The 19,449-nt window shown below is 38.9% G+C and overlaps 1 long non-coding RNA gene across 2 annotated transcripts in view; it reads left to right on the top strand.

Annotated features, from left to right (window-relative positions):
• The window catches only part of LOC113625366 (uncharacterized), a 30,885-nt gene extending 11,694 nt beyond the window's left edge, over positions 1-19,191 (top strand). For both annotated transcript variants that reach the window (XR_003434637.1, XR_003434636.1), the window contains one exon: positions 19,026-19,191. This is a non-coding gene — a long non-coding RNA (uncharacterized LOC113625366). The remainder of the gene's footprint in view (positions 1-19,025) is intronic.
• The last annotated feature ends 258 nt before the right edge of the window (positions 19,192-19,449 follow it).

Below are 19,449 nucleotides of genomic sequence, written 5' to 3'. Positions count from 1 at the left end.
CTTCCTTTCTTTCTCTCTTTCTCTCTTTCTCTCTTTCTCCCTTCTCTTCTGAGCCGTGTGGCTGACAGGGACTTGGTGTTCCGGCCAGGTGTCAGGACACTGCTTCTGAGGTGGGAGACTGAGTTCAGGACATTGGTCCACCAGAGACCTTCCAGCTCCACATAGTCACAAATGGCAAATGCTCTCCCAGAGATCTCCATCTCAATGCTAAAACCCAGCTCCTCTCAATGACCAGCAAGCTACAGTGCTGGACATCCTATACCAAACAACTAGCAAGACAGGAACACAACCTCACCCATTAGCAGAGAGGCTGCCTAAAATCATAATAAGTCCACAGACACCCCACAACACACCACCAGACGTGGACCTGCCCACCAGAAAGACAAGATCCAGCCTCACCCACAGAACACAGGCACCAGTCCTCTCCACCAGAAAGCCTACAAAACCCACTGAACCAACCTTAGCCACTGGGTACAGACACCAAAAACAATGGGAAATACGAACCTGCAGGCTGCAAAAAGGAGACCCCAAACACAGTAAGATAAACAAAATGAGAAGACAGAAAAACACACAGCAGATGAAGGAGCAAGATAAAAACCCACCAGACCTAACAAAGGACAAGGAAATAGGCAGTCTACCTGAAAAAGAATTCAGAGTAATGATAGTAAAGATGATCCAAAATCCTGGAAATAGAATGGAGAAAATACAAGAAACGTTTAACAAGGAGCTAGAAGAACTAAACAGCAAACAAACAATGATAAGCAACACAAAAAATGAAATTAAAAATTCCCTGGAAGGAATCAATAGCAGAATAACTGAGGCAGAAGAACAGATAAGTGACCTGGAAGTTAAAATAGTGCAAATAACTACCACAGAGCAGAATAAAGGAAAAAGAATGAAAAGAATTGAGGACAGTCTCAGAGACCTCTGGGACAACACTTAACACACCAACATTCAAATTATAGGGGTCCCAGAAGAAGAAGAGAAAAAGAAAGGGACTGAGAAAATATTTGAAGAGATTATAGTTGAAAACTCCCTAATATGGGAAAGGAAATAGTCAAGCCCAGGAAGCACAGAGAGTCCCATACAGGAAAAATCCAAGGAGAAACATGCCAAGACACATATTAATGAAACTATCAAAAATTAAATACAAAGAAAAAATATTAAAAGCAGCAAGGGAAAACCAACAAATAACATACAAGGCAATCCCCATAAAGCTAACAGCTGATCTTTCAGCAGAAACTCTACAAGCCAGAAGGGAGTGGAAGGACATAATTAAAGTGATGAAAGGGAAAAACCTACAACCAAGATTACTCTACCTAGCTAGGATCTCATTCAGATTTGATGGAGAAATTTAAACCTTTACAGACAAGCAAAAGCTAAGAGAATTCAGCATCACCAAACCAGCTTTACAACAAATGCTAAAGGAACTTCTCTAGGCAGGAAACATAAGAGAAGTAAAAGACCCCCAAACAATTAAGAAAATGGTAATAGGAACATACATATTGATAACTACCTTAAATGTAAATGGATGAAATGCTCCCACCAAAAGACACAGACTGGCTGAAGGGATCCAAAAACAAGACCTGTATATATGCTGTCTACAAGAGACCCACTTCAGACCTAGGGACACATACAGACTGAAAGTGAGGGGATGGAAAAAGATATTCCAAGCAAATGGAAACCAAAAGAAAGCTGAAGTTGTAATTCTCATATCAGAAAAAATAGACTTTAAAATAAAGACTATTACAAGTGACAAAGAAGCACACTATGTAATAATCAAGGAATCAATCCAAGAAGAAGATATAACAATTATAAATATATATGCACCCAACATAGGAGCACCTCAATACATAAGGCAAATGCTAATGGCCATAAAAGGAGAAAACGACAGTAACACAATCATAGTAAGGGACTTTAACACCCCACTTTCACCAAAGGACTGATCATCCCAAATGAAAATAGATAAGGAAACACAAGCTTTAAATGATACATTAATCAAGATGGACTTAATTGATATTTATAGGACATTCCATGTAAAAACAACAGAATACACTTTCTTCTCAAGTGCTCATGGAACATTCTCCAGGATAGATCATATCTTGGGTCACAAATCAAGCCTTGGTAAATTTAAGAAAATTGAAATCATATCAAGTATCTCTTCTTACCCCAACACTATGAGACTAGATACCAATTACAGGGAAAAAATCTGGAAAAAGTACAAACACATGGAGGCTAAACAATACACTACTAAATAACTAAGAGATCACTGAAGATATCAAAGAGGAAATCAAAAAATACCTAGAAACACATGACAGTGAAAACACAACGACAAAAAACCGATGTGATGCAGCAAAAGCAGTTCTAAGAGGGACGTTTATAGCAATACGATCCTACCTCAAGAAACAAACATCTCAAATAAACAATCTAACCTTACACCAAAAGCAATTAGAGAAAGAAGAACCAAAAAACCCCAAAGTTAGCAGAAGGAAATAAATCATAAAGATCACATCAGAAATAAATGAAAAAGAAATAAAGGAAACAATAGCAAAGATCAATAAAACTAAAAACTGATTCTTTGAGAAGATCAACAAAATTGGTAAACCATTAGTCAGACTCATCAAGAAAAAAAGGGGAAAGACTCAAATCAATAGAATTAAAAATGAAAAAGAAGTAACAACTGACACTGCAGAAATACAAAGGATCATGAGAGATTACTACAAGCAACTATATGCCAATAAAATGGACAACCTTGAAGAAATGGACAAATTCTTATAAAAGCAGAACCTTCTGAGACTGAACCAGGAAGAAATGGAAAATATAAACAGACCAATCACAAGCACTGAAATTGAAACTGTGATTAAAAATCTTCCAACAAACAAAAGCCCAGGACCAGATGGCTTCACAGGCGAATTCTATCTAACATTTAGAGAAGAGCTAACACCTATCCTTCTCAAACTCTTCCAAAATATAGCAGAGGGAGGAACACTCCCAAAGTCATTCTACGAGGCTACCATCACCCTGATACCAAAACCAGACAAAAATGTCACAAAGAAAGAAAATGACAGACCAATATCACTGATGAACATAGATGCAAAAATTCTCAACAAAATACTAGCAAACAGACTCCAACAGCACATTAAAAGGATCATCCACCATGATCAACTGGGGTTTCTCCCAGGAATGCAAGGATTCTTCAATATGCACAAATCAATCAATGTGATAAACCATATTAACAAACTGAAGGAGAAAAGCCATATGATAATCCCAATAGATGCAGAAAAAGCTTTTTACAAAATTCAACACCGATTTATGATAAAAAAAATCCTCCAGAAAGTAGGCATTGAGAGAACTTACCTCAACATAATAAAGGCCATATATGACAAACCCACAGCCAACATCGTCCTCAATGGTGAAAAACTGAAACCATTTCTTATAAGATCAGGAACAAGACAAGGTTTTCCACGCTCACCACTATTATTCAACATAGTTTTGGAATTTTTAGCCACAGCAATCAGAGAAGAAAAAGAAATAAAAGCAATCCAAATTGGAAAAGAAGAAGTAAGGCTGTCACTCTTTGCAGATGACATGGTACTATACATTAGAGAATCTTAAAGATGCTACCAGAAAACTACTAGAGCTAATCAATGAATTTGCTAAAGTAGCAGGATACAAAATTAATGCACAGGAAGCTCTTGCATTCCTATACACTAATGATGAAAAATCTGAAAGAGAAATTAAGGAAACACTCCCATTTACCATAGCAACAAAAAGAATAAAATACCTAGGAATAAGCCTACCTAAGGAGACAAAAGACCTGTATGCAGAAAATTATGACACTGATGAAAGAAATTAAAGATGATACAAACAGATGGAGAGATATACCATGTGCTTGGATTCGAAGAATCAACATTGTGAAAACGACTATACTACCCAAAGCAATCTGTAGATTCAATGCAATCCCTATCAAACTACCAATGGCATTTTTCACAGAACTAGAACAAAAATTTCACAATTTGTATGGAAGCACAAAAGACCTCGAATAGCCAAAGCAATCTTGAGAAAGAAAAACGGAGCTGGAGGAATCAGGCTCCTGGACTTCAGAATATACTACAAAGCTACAGTCATCAAGACAGTGTGGTACTGGCACAAAAACAGAAATATAGATCAATGGAACAAGATAGAAAGCCCAGAGATAAACTCATGCACATATAGTCACCTTATCTTTGATGAAGGAGGCAAGAATATACAATGGAGAAAAGACAGCCTCTTCAATAAGTGGTGCTGGGGAAACTGTACAGCTACATGTAAAAGAATGAAATTAGAACACTTCCTAACACCATACACAAAAATAAACTCAAAATGGTTTAAAGACCTAAATGTAAGGCCAGACACTATCAAACTCTTAGAGGAAAACATAGGCAGAACACTCTTTGACATAAATCACGGCAAGATCCAATTGACTCACCTCCTAGAGAAATGGAAATAAAATAAAAAAGAAACAGATGGGACCTAATGAAGCTTAAAAGCTTTTGCACAGCAAAGGAAACCATAAACAAGAGGAAAGACAACCCTCAGAATGGGAGAAAATATTTGCAAACGAAGCAACTGACAAAGAATCTCCAAAATATATAAGCAGCTCATGTAGCTCAATATCAAAAAAACAAACAACCCAATCCAAAAATGGGCAGAAGACCTAGACAGACATTTCTCCAAAGAAGATATACAGATTGCCAACAAACACATGAAAGGATGTTCAACATCACTAATCATTAGAGGAATGCAAATCAAAACTACAATGAGGTATCACCTCACACCAGTCAGAATGGCCATCATAAAAAGTCTATAAACAATAAATGCTGGAGAGGGTGTGGAGAAAAGGGAACCCTCTTGCATAGTTGGTGGGAATGTATATTGATACAGACACTATGGAGAACAGTATGGAGGGTCCTTAAAAAACTAAAAATAGAACTACCATATGGCCCAGCAATCCCACTACTGGGCATATACCCTGAGAAAACCATAATTCAAAAAGAGTCATGTACCACAATGTTCATTGCAGCACTATGTACAAGAGCCAGGACATGGAGGCAACCTAAGTGTCCATCGACAGATGAATGGATAAAGAAGATGTGGTACGTATACAATGGAATATTACTGATGTAATGTTATACCATGAAAAGAAATATTACGGCAATAAAAAGAAACGAAATTGAGTTATTTGTAATGAGGTGGATGGTCCTAGAGACTGTATTACAGAGTTAAGTAAGTCAGAAAGGGAAAAACAAATACTGTATGCTAACACATATGTATGGAATCTAAAAAAAAAAAAAAAGAACAATGTTTCTGAAGAACCTAGCAGCAGGACAGGAATAAAGATGCAGACCTACTAGAGAATGGACTTGAGGACATGGGGAGGGGGAAGGGTAAGCTGGGACGAAGTGAGAGAGTGGCATGGACATATATACACTCCCAAATGTAAAATAGATTGCTAGTGGGAAGCAGCCACATAGCACAGGGAGACCAGCTCGGTGCTTTGTGACCACCTAGAGGGGTGGGATAAGGAGGGTGGGACGAAGACACAAGAGGAAGTAGATATGGGGATATATGTATATGTATAGCTGATTCACTTTGTTATAAAGCAGAAACTAACACACCATTGTAAAGCAATTATACTCCAATAAAGATGTAAAAAAAAAAATCTTTGTTAAATGTGTGAATGAATGAATATATGAATGAAGGCCCAGCTCATATAGCTTCTCCTGGGCAGCACTGGGAGTTTTTGTTTTGTTTTTTTTTCGGTACGCAGGCCTCTCACTGTTGTGGCCTCTCCCATCGCGGAGCACAGGCTCCAGACGCGCAGGCTCAGCGGCCACGGCTCACGGGGCCAGCCGCTCCGCAGCATGGGGGATCCTCGCGGACCAGGGCACGAACCCGTGTCCCCTGCATCGGCAGGCGGACTCTCAACCACTGCGCTACAGGGAAGCCCCCACACTGGGAGTTTTTTAAAGCAAACACTCCAACAGCTACTGACGTTGGGGAGGTGTTTCAGGGGACACTGGGGACTTCCTGTGACAGACTTTTCCAGTGATTCCTCAAGCATCGCCTGAGGAATCACTCTGGAAAGAAGGAGGAAACGGCAAACATTTGGAAATGGAGTCTGGAAAGTTATGCCTATCCCGTAAGAATTTTCCCTTCTTATGTTCACTTGATTTTACTCATCTGTGACTCAGCTTCTGATGAATCACTCAAAGCACGTTTATCCTCTGTAAGTGGGATGTACACAGGTGAAATTAAATGGACACATGAGGAAAGCATGAAACGAACCTGTAAGAACAATGTCAGGAAAGGCTCAAACCCATGACAAACGAAGTTCATGAGAAATGCTAGAAAAAAATACAGTTTTTTTTTTCTTTGTTTGTTTGTTTGAAGCAACAAGAACAAAGAAGGCATGGGCCTTTGGGAAATATGATGTCATGTTGACCAAAAGCTGAACTGTGCGATTCCCATATGGCTTTGGTGCCTTCAACTCTGAGGATGGTCCCAGAGTGCAAAGGATAGGGCAGCTCTGATGAGGAAAAAACAAAACGCAAGTCAGCTGCAAAGAATATTTAAACAAAACCAGTCAGTTTCAACATATTCAAATCTCTCTGTACATGAGCATTACATCTGAATGGGTTCAATAAACGTGTAATCTCAGAAAAACTTTATAATTTTAAAAAAATATATGGATTCTATGAGGTTTTTTTTTTTCCTTTTTTTTTTTGGCTGGAGAATGGCAAATAGTACAAATCTTCTGGAATTTCCAGAAACTGTAGACTTTTGTGAATTGTGGCCAAAATATACAATTAACTCTTTTCAGTGGATTGTCTGTGAGTATTTAGAAAAGAATCTGGTGATTGTGCGTTCACTAAAAACATGTCAAGCCAGACCCAAGCAATTTAACATTTTTTGTTAGGGTTACTAGGCACGTGTTTCAAATGTGCCAGATGCAGTCGACAGTTACTCTCGGATCATCGCAACTGTGATACTGAAATGTTGAAGGAACGGGAGATTTGGGGACTAACCCAGATTTACAACATCAGGATGCCATCTGCTGTTTAATTGTCTGAGGCTGCCACGGAGTTCAAAAGTTCAACATGCCCCTGACTTGAGATCCATCTTTCTCAAGATGTTTATTAGTAACTCAAATGAAGGCATAAAAGACAGGCAAATCTATTTTAGGAAGACAAATATATTTGAGGGATATTTGATATACTGTACTTCCTGCACTGTGATACGTGTTATTTCTTTCGGAGTATCTGGGGTGCAGAATAAAGGCGTGTTTTGGGGCTTCCATCCAATTAACCATGCTAGGTGACATGTGACATCTAAGATTTCTGAAACTTCGAACTGCTTCCATTATGATATAGCTCTTTAGGTATTAATAAGATTTTTCCTTATATTGTGACATTTCATGGACTAGATTATGATCTCTAGATGAGAGACCATCTTTATGGCCGTTACAACCATGACGAGCATTGCTAAACCTTTGCACACCTGCCTCTCGGTGGGCCCCACTAGATGCTGTGTAAAATTGGCTTGCCCAGTCTCTGGGTCTTTGTCATGTGTCACAGGCAAGCTTTGATAGGATTTTCATGAAGAGGAAGCTGACACGTACAGAAACAATATTCAAATATAGAACTCGGTAGAAACTTTTTTTTAGGGTTTACTTCTATTAGTGAAAGACATGCTATAGAACTCAGTAAGGATGCACCGTGGGGTTGCAGGTTTAGGAGAAATGAAACATCAAAACAGAAGGAAAAGGAACTGATCCTACTTCTCAGAAGGACAAGAATGTGATTCTGAAGTAAAATTTCAGCAGAATGAAAAGCATATACGCTGGAATTGAGACCCAATTCTGGAATCACCTCCTGTGAATTTGTAACCCTAGGCCTCAGCTTTCTCATCAGGTACACAGAGAACACCGTGTAACATCATGGGAAGAATAATAACGTAATCGGTATAGCATTTATAGAGGTTTAGAAAGTGCCGCCACGTGCATTACCAACTGGATACAATAACCACATGAAGGATTATTGTAAATCCCTGTTTTGCACATGAGGAAACAGATGCTTGGGGAATTTGAGGGCCTTGCCGGGAACTGTGACCAAGCTGCTCTCATGTGTCGGCATCAGGACTGAGGCCCAGGAACGCTGGGCAGCCTGGGCTTCACTCTCCAATCCCTGCTCAACCACCAGCAGATCAGGTTCTTGACAAGACAGGTTGCTTCCCAAACCACCAAGTTCCTTCCTTCTGAAAAAAGGGGGTTGAGGAGGATAACATTCCTACAGCCAAGTCATTCAGTCATTTCTTTTTTAACATCTTTATTGGAGTAGAATTGCTTTGCAATGCTGTTTTACTTTCTGCTGTATAACAAAGTGAATCAGCTATATGTATACATATATCCCCATATCTCCTCCCTCTTGTGGCTCCCTCCCACCCCTCGAGGTGGTCACAAAGCACTGAGCTGATCTCCCTGTGCTATGCGACTGCTTCCCACTAGCTATCTATTTTACATTTGGGAGTGTATATATGTCCATGCCACTCTCTCACTTCGTCCCAGCTTACCCTTCCCCCTCCCCGTGTCCTCAAGTCCATTCTCTACGTCTGCGTGTTTACTCCTGTCCTGCCCCTAGGTTCATGAGAACCTTTTTTTTTTATATTCCATATATATGTGTTAGCATACGGTATTTGCTTTTCTCTTTCTGACTTACTTCACTCTGTATGACAGACTCTAGGTCCATCCACCTCACTACAAATAACTCAATTTTGTTTCTTTTTATGGCTGAATAATATTCTATTGTATAAATGTGCCACATCTTCTTTATCCATTCATCTGTTGATGGACACTTAGGTTGCTTCTGTGTCCTGGCTATTGTAAATAGAGCTGCAATGAACATTGTGGTACATGACTCTTTTTGAATTATGGCTTTCTCAGGGTATATGCCCAGTAGTGGGATTGCTGGATCGTATGGTAGTTCTATTTTTAGATTTTTAAGGAACCTCCATACTGTTCTCTATAGTGGCTGTATCAATTTACATTCCCACCAACTGTGCAAGAGGGTTCCCTTTTCTCCACACCCTCTCCAGCATTTAGTTTTTGTAGATTTTTTTTTAAATTTATTTGGTTTTGGCTGCATTGGGTCTTTGTTGCTGTACGAAGGCTTCTCATTGCGGTGGCTTCCCCCGTTGCAGAGCACAGGCTCCAAGGGCGCGGGCCTCAGCAGTCGTGGCACACGGGCTCAGCTACTCCGCGGCATGTGGGATCCTCCCAGACCAGGGATCGAACCCTGCATCCCCTGCACCGGCAGGCGAATTCTCAACCACTGCACCACCAGGGAAGTCCCTGTTTGTAGATTTTTTGATGATGGCGATACTGACTGGTGTGAGGTGATACCTCATTGTACTTTTGATTTGCATTTCTCTAATGATTAGTGATGTTGAGCATCCTTTCATGTGCTTCTTGGCCATCTGTTTGTCTTCTTTGGAGAAATGTCTGTTTAGGTCTTCAGCCCATTTTTGGATTGAGTTGTTTGTTTTTTTAATATTGATCTGCATGAGCTGTTTATATATTTTGGAGATTAATCCTTTGTCCGTTGATTCGTTTGCAAATATTTTCTCCCATTCTGAGGGTTGTCTTTTCATCTTGTTTATGGTTTCCTTTGCTGTGCAAGAGCTTTGAAGTTTCATTAGGTCCCATTTGTTTATTTTTGTTTTTATTTCCATTACTCTAGGAGTGGATCAAAAAATATCTTGCTGTGATTTATGTCAAAGAGTGTTCTTCCTATGTTTTCCTCTAAGAGTTTTATAGTGTCAGGTCTTACATTTAGGTCTCAAATCCATTTTGAGTTTATTTTTGTGTACGGTGTTAGGGAGTGTTCTAATTTCATTCTTTTACATGTAGCTGTCCAGTTTTCCCAGCACCACTTACTGAAGAGGCTGTCTTTTCTCCATTGTATATCCTTGCCTCCTTTGTCATAGATTAGTTAACCATAGGTGTGTGGGTTTATCTCTGGACTTACTATCTTGTTCCATTGATCTATATTTCTGTTTTTGTGCCAGTACCATATTGTCTTGATTACTGTAGCTTTGTAGTATAGTCTGAAGTTAGGGAGTCTGATTCCTCCAGCTCCGTTTTTTTCCCTCAAGACTGCTTTGGCTATTCAGGGTCTTTTGTGTCTCCATACAAATTTTAAGATTTTTGTTCTAGTTCTGTAAAAAATGTCATTGGTAATTTGGTAGGAATTGCATTGAATCTGTAGATTGCTTTGGGTAGTATAGTCATTTTCACAATATTGATTCTTCCAATCGAAGAACATGGTATATCTCTCCATCTTTTGGTATCATCTTTAATATCTTTCATCAGTGTCTTGTAGTTTTCGGCATACAGGTCTTTCATCTCCCTAGGTAGGTTTATTCCTAGGTATTTTATTCTTTTTGTTGCAATGGTAAATGGGAGTGTTTCCTTAATTTCTCTTTCAGATTTTTTATCATTAGTGTATAGGAATGCAAGAGATTTCTGTGCATTAATTTTGGATCCTGCAACTTTACCTAATTCATTGATTAGCTCTAGTAGTTTTCTGGTGACATCTTTAGGATTCTCTGTGTATAGTATCATGTCATCTGCAATCAGTGATAGTTTTACTTCTTATTTTCCAATTTGTATTCCTTTTATTTCTTTTTCTTCTCTGATTGCCATAGCTTGGACTTCCAAAACTATGTTGAATACTAGTGGTGAGAGTGGACATCCTTATCTTGTTCCTGATCTTAGAGGAAATGCTTTCAGTTTTTCACCACTGAGAATGATGTTTGCTGTGGGTTTGTCATATATGGCCTTTATTATGTTGAAGTAGGTTTTCTCTGTGCCCACTTTCTGGAGAGTTTTTTATCATAAATGGGTGTTGAATTTTGTCAAAAGCTTTTTCTGCATCTATTGAGATGGTCATATGGTTTTTATTCTTCAATTTGTTAATATGGTGTATCACATTGATTGATTTACATATATTGAAGAATCCTTGCATCTCTGGGATAAATCTCACTTGATCATGGTGTATGATCCTTTTAATGTGTTGTTGGATTCTGTTTGCTATTATTTTATGAGGATTTTTGCATCTATATTCATCAGTGATATTGGTCTGTAATTTGCTTTTTTTGTGTTATCTTTGTCTGGTTTTGGTATCAGGGTGATGGTGGCCTCATGGAATGAGTTTGAGAGTTTTCCTTCCTCTGCAATTTTTTGGAACAGTTTGAGAAGGATGGGTATTAGCTTTTCTCTAAATGTTTGATAGAATTCACCTGTGAAGCCATCTGGTCCTGGACTTTTGTTTGTTGGAAGATTTTTAGTCACAGTTTCAATTTCATTACTTGTGATTGGTCTGTTCATATTTTCTATTTCTTCCTGGTTCAGTCTTGGAAGGTTATACCTTTCTAAGAATTTGTCTATTTCTTCCAGGTTGTCCATTTTATTGGCATCGAGTTTCTTGTAATAGTCTCTTAGGATGCTTTGTATTTCTGCGGTGTCTGTTGTAACTTCCCCTTTTTCATTTCTAATTTTATTGATTTGAGTCCTCTCCCCCTTTTTGATAATGAGTCTGCCTAAAGGGTTATCAATTTTCTTTATCTCCTCAACGAACCAGTTTTTAGTTTTATTGATCTTTGCTATTGTTTTCTTTGTTTCTGCTTCATTTATTGCTGCTCTGATCTTTATGATTTCTTTCCTTCTGCTAACTTTGGGTTTTGTTTATTCTTCTTTCTCTAGTTCTTTCAGGTGTAAGGTTAGATTGTCTATTTGAGATTTGCCTTGTTTCTTGAGGTAGGCTTGTATAGCTATAAACTTCCCTCTTAGAACTGCTTTTGCTGCATCCCATAGGTTTTGGATCATCGTGTTTTCATTGTCATTTGTCTGTAGGTATTTTTTGATTTCCTCTTTGATTTCTTCAGTGATCGCTTGGTTATTTAGTGATGTATTGTTTAGCCTCCATGTGTTTGTGTTTCTTATGTTTTTTCCATGTAATTGATTTCTAATCTCATAGCATTGTGATCAGAAAAGATGCTTGATATGATTTCAATTTTCTTAAATTTACTGAGGCTTGATTTGTGACCCAAGATGTGATCTTTCCTAGAGAATGTTCCATGCATACCTGAGAAGATAGTGTAATCTGCTGTTTTTGGATGGAATGTCCTATAAATATCAATTAAATCTATCTGGTGTATTGTGTCATTTTAAGCTTGTGTTTCCTTAGTAATTTTCTGTTTGGATGATGTGTCCATTGGTGTAAGTGAGGTGTTCAAGTCCCCCACTATTACTGTGTTACAGTTGATTTCCTGTTTTATAGCTGTTAGCAGTTGCCTTATGTATTGAGGTGCTCCTATGTTGGGTGCATATATATTTATAATTGTTATATCTTCTTCTTAGATTGATTCCTTGATCATTATGTAGTGTGCTTCTTTGTCTCTTATAATAGTCTTTATTTTAAAGTCTATTTTGTCTGATATGAGAATTGCTACTCCAGCTTTCTTTTGATTTCCATTTGCATGGAATATCTGTTTCCATCCCTTCACTTTCAGTCTCTGTGTGTCCCTAGGTCTGAAGTGGGTCTCTTGTAGACAGCATATATACAGGTCTTGTTTTTGTATCCATTCAGCCAGCCAGTCAATGTCTTTTGGTTGGAGCATTTAATCCATTTACATTTAAGGTAATTATCAATGTGTATGTTCCTATTATCATTTTCTTAATTGTTTTGGGTTTGTTTTTGTAGGTCCTTTTCTTCTCTTGTGTTTCCCACCTAGAGAAGTTCCTTTAGCATTTGTTGTAGAGCTGGTTTGGTGGTGCCGAATTATCTTAGCTTTTGCTTGTCTGTAAAGCTTTTGTTTTCTCTGTCAAATCTGAATGAGATCCTTGCGGGGTAGAGTAATCTTGGTTGTAGGTTCTTCCCTTTCATCACTTTAAGTATGTTATGCCACTCCCTTCTGGCTTGTAGAGTTTCTGCTGAGAAATCAGCTGTTAACCTTATGGGCATTCCCTTGTATGTTATTTGTCATTTTTCCCTTGCTGCTTTCAATAATTTTTTTTGTCTTTAATTTTTGCCAATTTGATTACTATGTGTCTCAGCATGTTTCTCCTTGGGTTTATCCTGTATGGGACTTGCTGCACTTCCTGGACTTGGGTGGCTATTTCCTTTCCCATGTTAGGGAAGTTTTCGACTGTAATCTCTTCAAATATTTCCTCAGGTCCTTTCTCTCTCTCTTCTCCTTCTGGGACCCCTATAATGTGAATGTTGTTTTGTTTAATGTTGTCCCATACATCTCTTAGGCTGTCTTCATTTCTTTTCATTCTTTTTTCTTTATTCTGTTCCGCAGCAGTGAATTCCACCCTTCTGTCTTCCAGGTCACTTATCTGTTCTTCTGCTTCAGTTATTCTGCTATTGATTCCTTCTAGTGTATTTTTCATTTCAGTTATTGTATTGTTCTTCTCTGTTTGTTCTTTAATTCTTCTCGATCTTGGTTAAACATTTCTTGCATCTTCTCGATCTTTGCCTCCATTCTTTTTCCGAGGTCCTGGATCATCTTCACTATCATTATTCTGAATTCTTTTTCTGGAAGGTTGCCTATCTCCACTTCATTTAGTTGTTTTTCTGGGGTTTTATCTTGTTCCTTCATCTGGTACATAGCCTTCTGCCTTTTCATCTTGTCTGTTTTTCTGTGAATGTGGTTTTTGTTCCACAGGCTGCAGGATTGTAGTTCTTCTTGCTTCTGCTGTCTGCCCTCTGGTGGATGAGGCTATCTAAGAGGCTTGTGGAAGTTTCCTGATGGGAGGGACTGGTGTTGGGTAGAGCTGGCTGTTGCTCTGATGGGCAGAGCTCAATAAAACTTTAATCCACTTCTCTGCTGATGGGTGGGGCTGGGTTCCCTCCCAGTTGGTTGTTTGGCCTGAGGCGGCCCAACACTGGAGCCTACCCGGGCTCTTTCGTGGGGCTAAAGGTGGAATCTGGGAAGGCTCACGCCATGAAGTACTTCCCAGAACTTCTTCTGCCAGTATCCTGTCCTCATGGTAAGGCACAGCCACTCCCTGCCTCTGCAGGAGACCCTCCAACACTAGCAGGTAGGTCTGGTTCAGTATCCTATGGCATCACTGCTCCTTCCCCTTGATCCCAATGCTCACACTACTTGTGTGTGCCCTCCAAGAGTGGAATCTCTGTTTCCCCCAGTCCTGTTAAGTCCTGCAATCAATTCCCACTAGCCTTCAAAGTCTGATTCTCTAGGAATTCCTCCTCCCGTTGCTGGACCTCCAGGTTCAGAAGCCTGGCATGGGGCTCAGAACCTTCACTCCAGTGGGTAGACTTCTGTGGTATAAGTGTTCTCCAGTTTCTGAGTCACCCACCCAGCAGTTATGGAATTTGATTTTATTGTGATTACGCCCCTCCTACCATCTCATTGTGGCTTCTCCTTTGTCTCTGGATGTGGGGTATCCTTTTTGGTGAGTTCCAGTGTCTTCCTGTCAATGATTGCTCAGCAGTTAGTTATGATTCTGGTGTTCTTGAAAGAGGGAGTGAGGGCACGTCCTTCTACTCTGCCATCTTGACCCAATCTCTCTTCCTTTTCATTTTTAATTCTGTTGATTTATTTTCCCATTTTTCTTGATGAGTCTGGCTAATGGTTTATCAATTTTGTTTATCTTCTCAAAGAACCAGCTTTTAGTTTTATTGATCTTTGCTATTGTTTCCTTCATTTTTTTTCATTTATTTCTAATGTGATCTTTATGATTTATTTCCTTCCGCTAACTTTGAGGTTTTTTGTTATTCTTTCTCTAATTGCTTTAGGTGTAAGTTTAGGTTGTTTATGTGAGATTTTTCTTGTGTCTTGAGGTAGGCTTGTATAGCTATAAACTTCCCGCTTAGAACTGCTTTTGCTGCATCCCATAGGTTTTGGGTCATCTTGTTTTCATTGTCATTTGTTTCTAGATATTTTTTGATTTCCTCTTTGATTTCTTCAGTGATCTCTTGGTTTTTCAGTAGTGTATTGTTTAGCCTCCATGTATTTGTATTTTTTCCAGATTTTTCCCTGTAATTGATATCTAGTCTCATAGTGTTGTGATTGGAAAAGATACTTGATACGATTTCAATTTTCTTAAATTTACCAGGGCTTGATTTGTGACCCAAGATATGATCTATCCCAGAGAATGTTCCATGAGCACTTGAGAAGAAAGTGTATTCTGTTGTTTTTGCATGGAATGTCCTATAAATATCAATTAAGTCCATCTTGATTAATGTATCATTTAAAGCTTGTGTTTCCTTATCTATTTTCATTTTGGATGATCTGTCCATTGGTGAAAGTGGGGTGTTAAAGTTCCCTCCTATGACTGTGTTACTGTCGATTTCCCCTTTTATGGCTGTTAGCATTTGCCTTATGTATTGAGGTGCTCCTATGTTGGGTACATAAATATTTACAATTGTTATATGTTCTTCTTGGATTGATCCCTTGATCATTATGTAGTGTGCTTCTTTGTCTCTTGTAATAGTCTTTATTTTAAAGTCTATTTTGTCTGATATGAGAATTGCTACTCCAGCTTTCTTTTGATTTCCATTTGCTTGGAATATCTTTTTCCATCCCCTCATTTTCAGTCTGTATGTGTCCCTAGGTCTGAAGTGGGTCTCTTGTAGACAGCATATATACAGGTCTTGTTTTTGTATCCATTCAGCCAGCCAGTCAATGTCTTTTGGTTGGAACATTTCATCCATTTACATTTAAGGTAATTATCGATATGTATATTCCTATTACCATTTTCTTAATTGTTTTGGGTTTGTTTTTGTAGGTCTTTTCCTTCTCTTGTATTTCCTGCCTAGAGAAGTTCCTTTAGCGTTTGTTGTAAACCTGGTTTGGTGGTGCTGAATTCTCTTAGCTTTTCTTGTCTGTAAAGGTTTTAATTTCACTGTTGAATGTGAATGAGATCCTTGCTGGGTAGAGTAATTTTGGTTGTAGTTTTTTCCCTTTCATCACTTTAAATATGTCCTGCCAGTCCTTTCTGGCTTTCAGAGTTTCTGCTGAAAGATCAGCTGTTAACTTTATGGGGATTGCCTTGTATGTTATTTGTTGGTTTTCCCTTGCTGCTTTTAATATTTTTTCTTTGTATTTAATTTTTGATAGTTTGATTAATATGTGTCTTGGCATGTTTCTCCTTGGATTTATCCTGTATGGGACTCTCTGTACTTCATGGGCTTGATTGACTCTTTCCTTTCCTATATTAGGGAAGTTTTCAACTATAATCTCTTCAAATATTTTCTCAGTTCCTTTCTTTTTCTCTTCTTCTTCTGGGACCCCTATAATTCAAATGTTGGTGCTATTAATGTTATCCCAGAGGTCTCTGAGACTGTCCTCAATTCTTTTCATTCTTTTTCTTTATTCTGCTCTGTGGTAGTTATTTGCACTATTTTAGCATCCAGGTCACTTATCCGTTCTTCTGCCTCAGTTATTCTGCTATTGGTTCCTTCTAGAGAATTTTAAATTTCATTTATTGTGTTGTTCATCATTGTTTGTTTGCTCTTTACTTCTTCTAGCTCCTTGTTAAATGTTTCTTGTACTTTCTCCATTCTATTTCCAAGATTTTGGATCATCGTTTCTATCATTACTCTGAATTCTTTTTCAGGTAGACTGCCTATTTCTTTTGCATTTGTTTGGTCTGGTAGGCTTTTACATTTCTCCTTCATCTGCTGCATAGTTCTCTGTCTTCTCATTTTGCTTAACTTAACTGTGTTTGGGGTCTTCTTGTCTCAGGCTGCTGGTTTGTAGTTACCATTGTTTTTGGCGTTTGCCCCCAGTGGATAAAGTTGGTTCAGTGGGTTGTGTAGGCTTCCTGGTGGAGGGGCCTGTTGCCTGTGTTCTGGTGGATGAGGCTGGGTCTTGTCTTTCTGGTGGGCAGGACCGCATCCAGTTGTGTATTTTGGGGTGTCTGTGAACTTATTATGATTTTAGGCAGTCTCTCCGCTAATGGGTGGGGTTGTGTTCCTGCTTTGCTAGTTGTTTGGCATAGGGTGTCCAGCACTGTAGCTTGCTGGTCATTGAGTGGAGCTGGGTCTTAACATTGAGATGGAGATCTCTGGGAGAGCTCTAGCTGATTGATATTACACGGGGCTGGGAGGTCTCTGGTGGTCCAATATCCTGAACTCGGCTCTCCCACCTCAGAGACTCAGGCCTGACACTCAACCAGCCAAAGCAGTACGACCCTGTCAGCCACATGGCTATTTATTTTGTTAAAGTCAGCAAAACGGGACAGCTCCAGGCCTCCCTCACTGGAGCTCAGGCAAAGTTGTAGAAAGTACAGTTCCTGAGGACAGGCAGCTTAGCTGCATTCCATTCAATCATTTTTTATCAAAGATTATGTTTATCTTGGGACTTCCCTGGTGGCACAGTGGTTAAGAATCTGCCTGCCAATGCAGGGGACACGGGTTCAAGCCCTGGTTCAGAAAGATCCCACGTGCCATGGAGCAACTAAGCCCGTGTTCATGAGCCCACGAACAACAACTACTGAGCCCACATTCTGCAACTACTGAAGCCTGCATGCACCTAGAGCCCATGCTCTGCAACAAGAGAAGCCACTGCAATGAGAAGCCCGAGCACCACAACAAAGAGTAGCCCCCGCTCGCCGCAACTAGAGAAAGTCCACATGCAGCAACAAGACCCAACACAGCCAAAATTATTAAATTTAAAAAATTAATTAATTAATTTAAAATGTATTTTTAAAAGTACAATGTTAAATGTTAATCTCATCCTAAAAACACCACAGAAACATCCAAAATAATGTTCCACCAAATATATTGGAACTGTGGCCCAGCCACGTAAAATAAAATAAAATAAAATAAAATAAATTATGTTTATCTAAACGGTTTCACTTATTCGTGTTGGTATGAAATGTTAAAACTTCTGAAATATCATAGTCTCACATAGATGAAATATCAGTACTGACTCACGTGTCTTCATTTTTTCTACCTGAACCCAATTTAAGGGCAATTTTCTAAGAACATTTTAAGAAGAATACCTGGCATCTGGTTGCTCTTCCTGTCCATTTCTATATGACCTTTCTCTTCAAAGTTTTGACCTGCATCTTAATTTCCATCTCAAAAACAGCAGTTGCTTCGGTACCTGATGGATCCCTCATATTCTTCTTTCCACTTTAAAAATCTACATCAGTTTCAGAAAAAAAATGAGTGCAGGCCGTTCAATTTTATATAGAGCAGCAAATCTGTGCCTAGGAAGTTCAAATAGAGGCTAGCCTCTATAGAAACAACTTTTAAATAAACTTAGAAACTGAACTATTTAGACTTTCCATTCTTGGCATATAATACTTTTATTTTAGCAAAGAAAGGACAATGAAAACTTTTCAAGGAGGTCAGAAGTTGTGTTCCATACTCTAATTTGATTTGCCCCGACTGGAGGGCATTTTCAACACAGTGTAAACAGTTTTCAGCAAACACATTCTTAAAGATCTTTTCAACTCTCTGGTTTCAATGGACGGTGAGTGGACACATATGTTAATGAAGTATGTTTATTACCAAAGCTGATGCTGAAATCAAACTACCGGCTAGCCTGCCATGTCCATTTCTACCTATGTTGTTGGTACAACCAACTGACTCCTCTTATAGATTTTTCTATGTTCTTTTTCATTCACCCTTTCTTCTTCTCTCCCAAGGAGATAATTGACACTGCCTTTGCATTTCTTGCTTAGCCCGGCTCTGCCTCCTGGGATGTACCTCCTGCTCCAAATCATGGCTGATGTTGTAGAAATTTCCCCTTCCAGGACCCACCCCCTCAGTTCCTATTTTCCAAATTTCACATTTAGCCACAGTATTCTTTGCCTCTGGTCTCCATCAAATGCTACTTAAATAATGTTGCTAGGAAAATTGAAACAGTAGTATAATTTATTTTGTTTCTCCACTTATTCTAAAATGTTCTGCTTCTCAAAACAAAACTTTTCATTTTATCTATTTCAGAGGAAGAGGAGGCACCCTCATCCCCCCCAGTAGTTTGGTCTCCACCAGAAACACCGAGGTCAGTTCAGTATGAGTTGTGAGTAGATCACATTGAGCTACATTTTGCGGGCATACTCGGGAAAATCCTGTTGATGTAAAACAGAAAATTAAACTAGTTTCATTGCAAGTGTGCATATAGTGTCCTTAAAACATGGAAAAGCTCTTATTGTCCTTTCTTATATTTTATGGCCAATACGTCTGACCAAAAATCCATCTCCAGCCAGTATTTTTCTATAAGATGGAAATGGAGTGAATGCCCCAGCAGGACGCTGGTGAGAGGAGTGTTCTGCAAGTGATAGACGCACACCTGAACTTCAGATTCATTGTTCAAGCAGGAAATCACCCAATTTCCCTGCATTCTATATTTTTTCTCTTTAAATTATAT

This window comes from Aethalodelphis obliquidens, unplaced genomic scaffold (genome assembly GCF_003676395.1).
Source record: "Aethalodelphis obliquidens isolate GAN/ISIS:26980383/991018 unplaced genomic scaffold, ASM367639v1 scaffold15, whole genome shotgun sequence".
NCBI lineage: Eukaryota > Metazoa > Chordata > Mammalia > Artiodactyla > Delphinidae > Aethalodelphis > Aethalodelphis obliquidens.
This window is presented reverse-complemented; position numbering and strand designations above follow the sequence as displayed.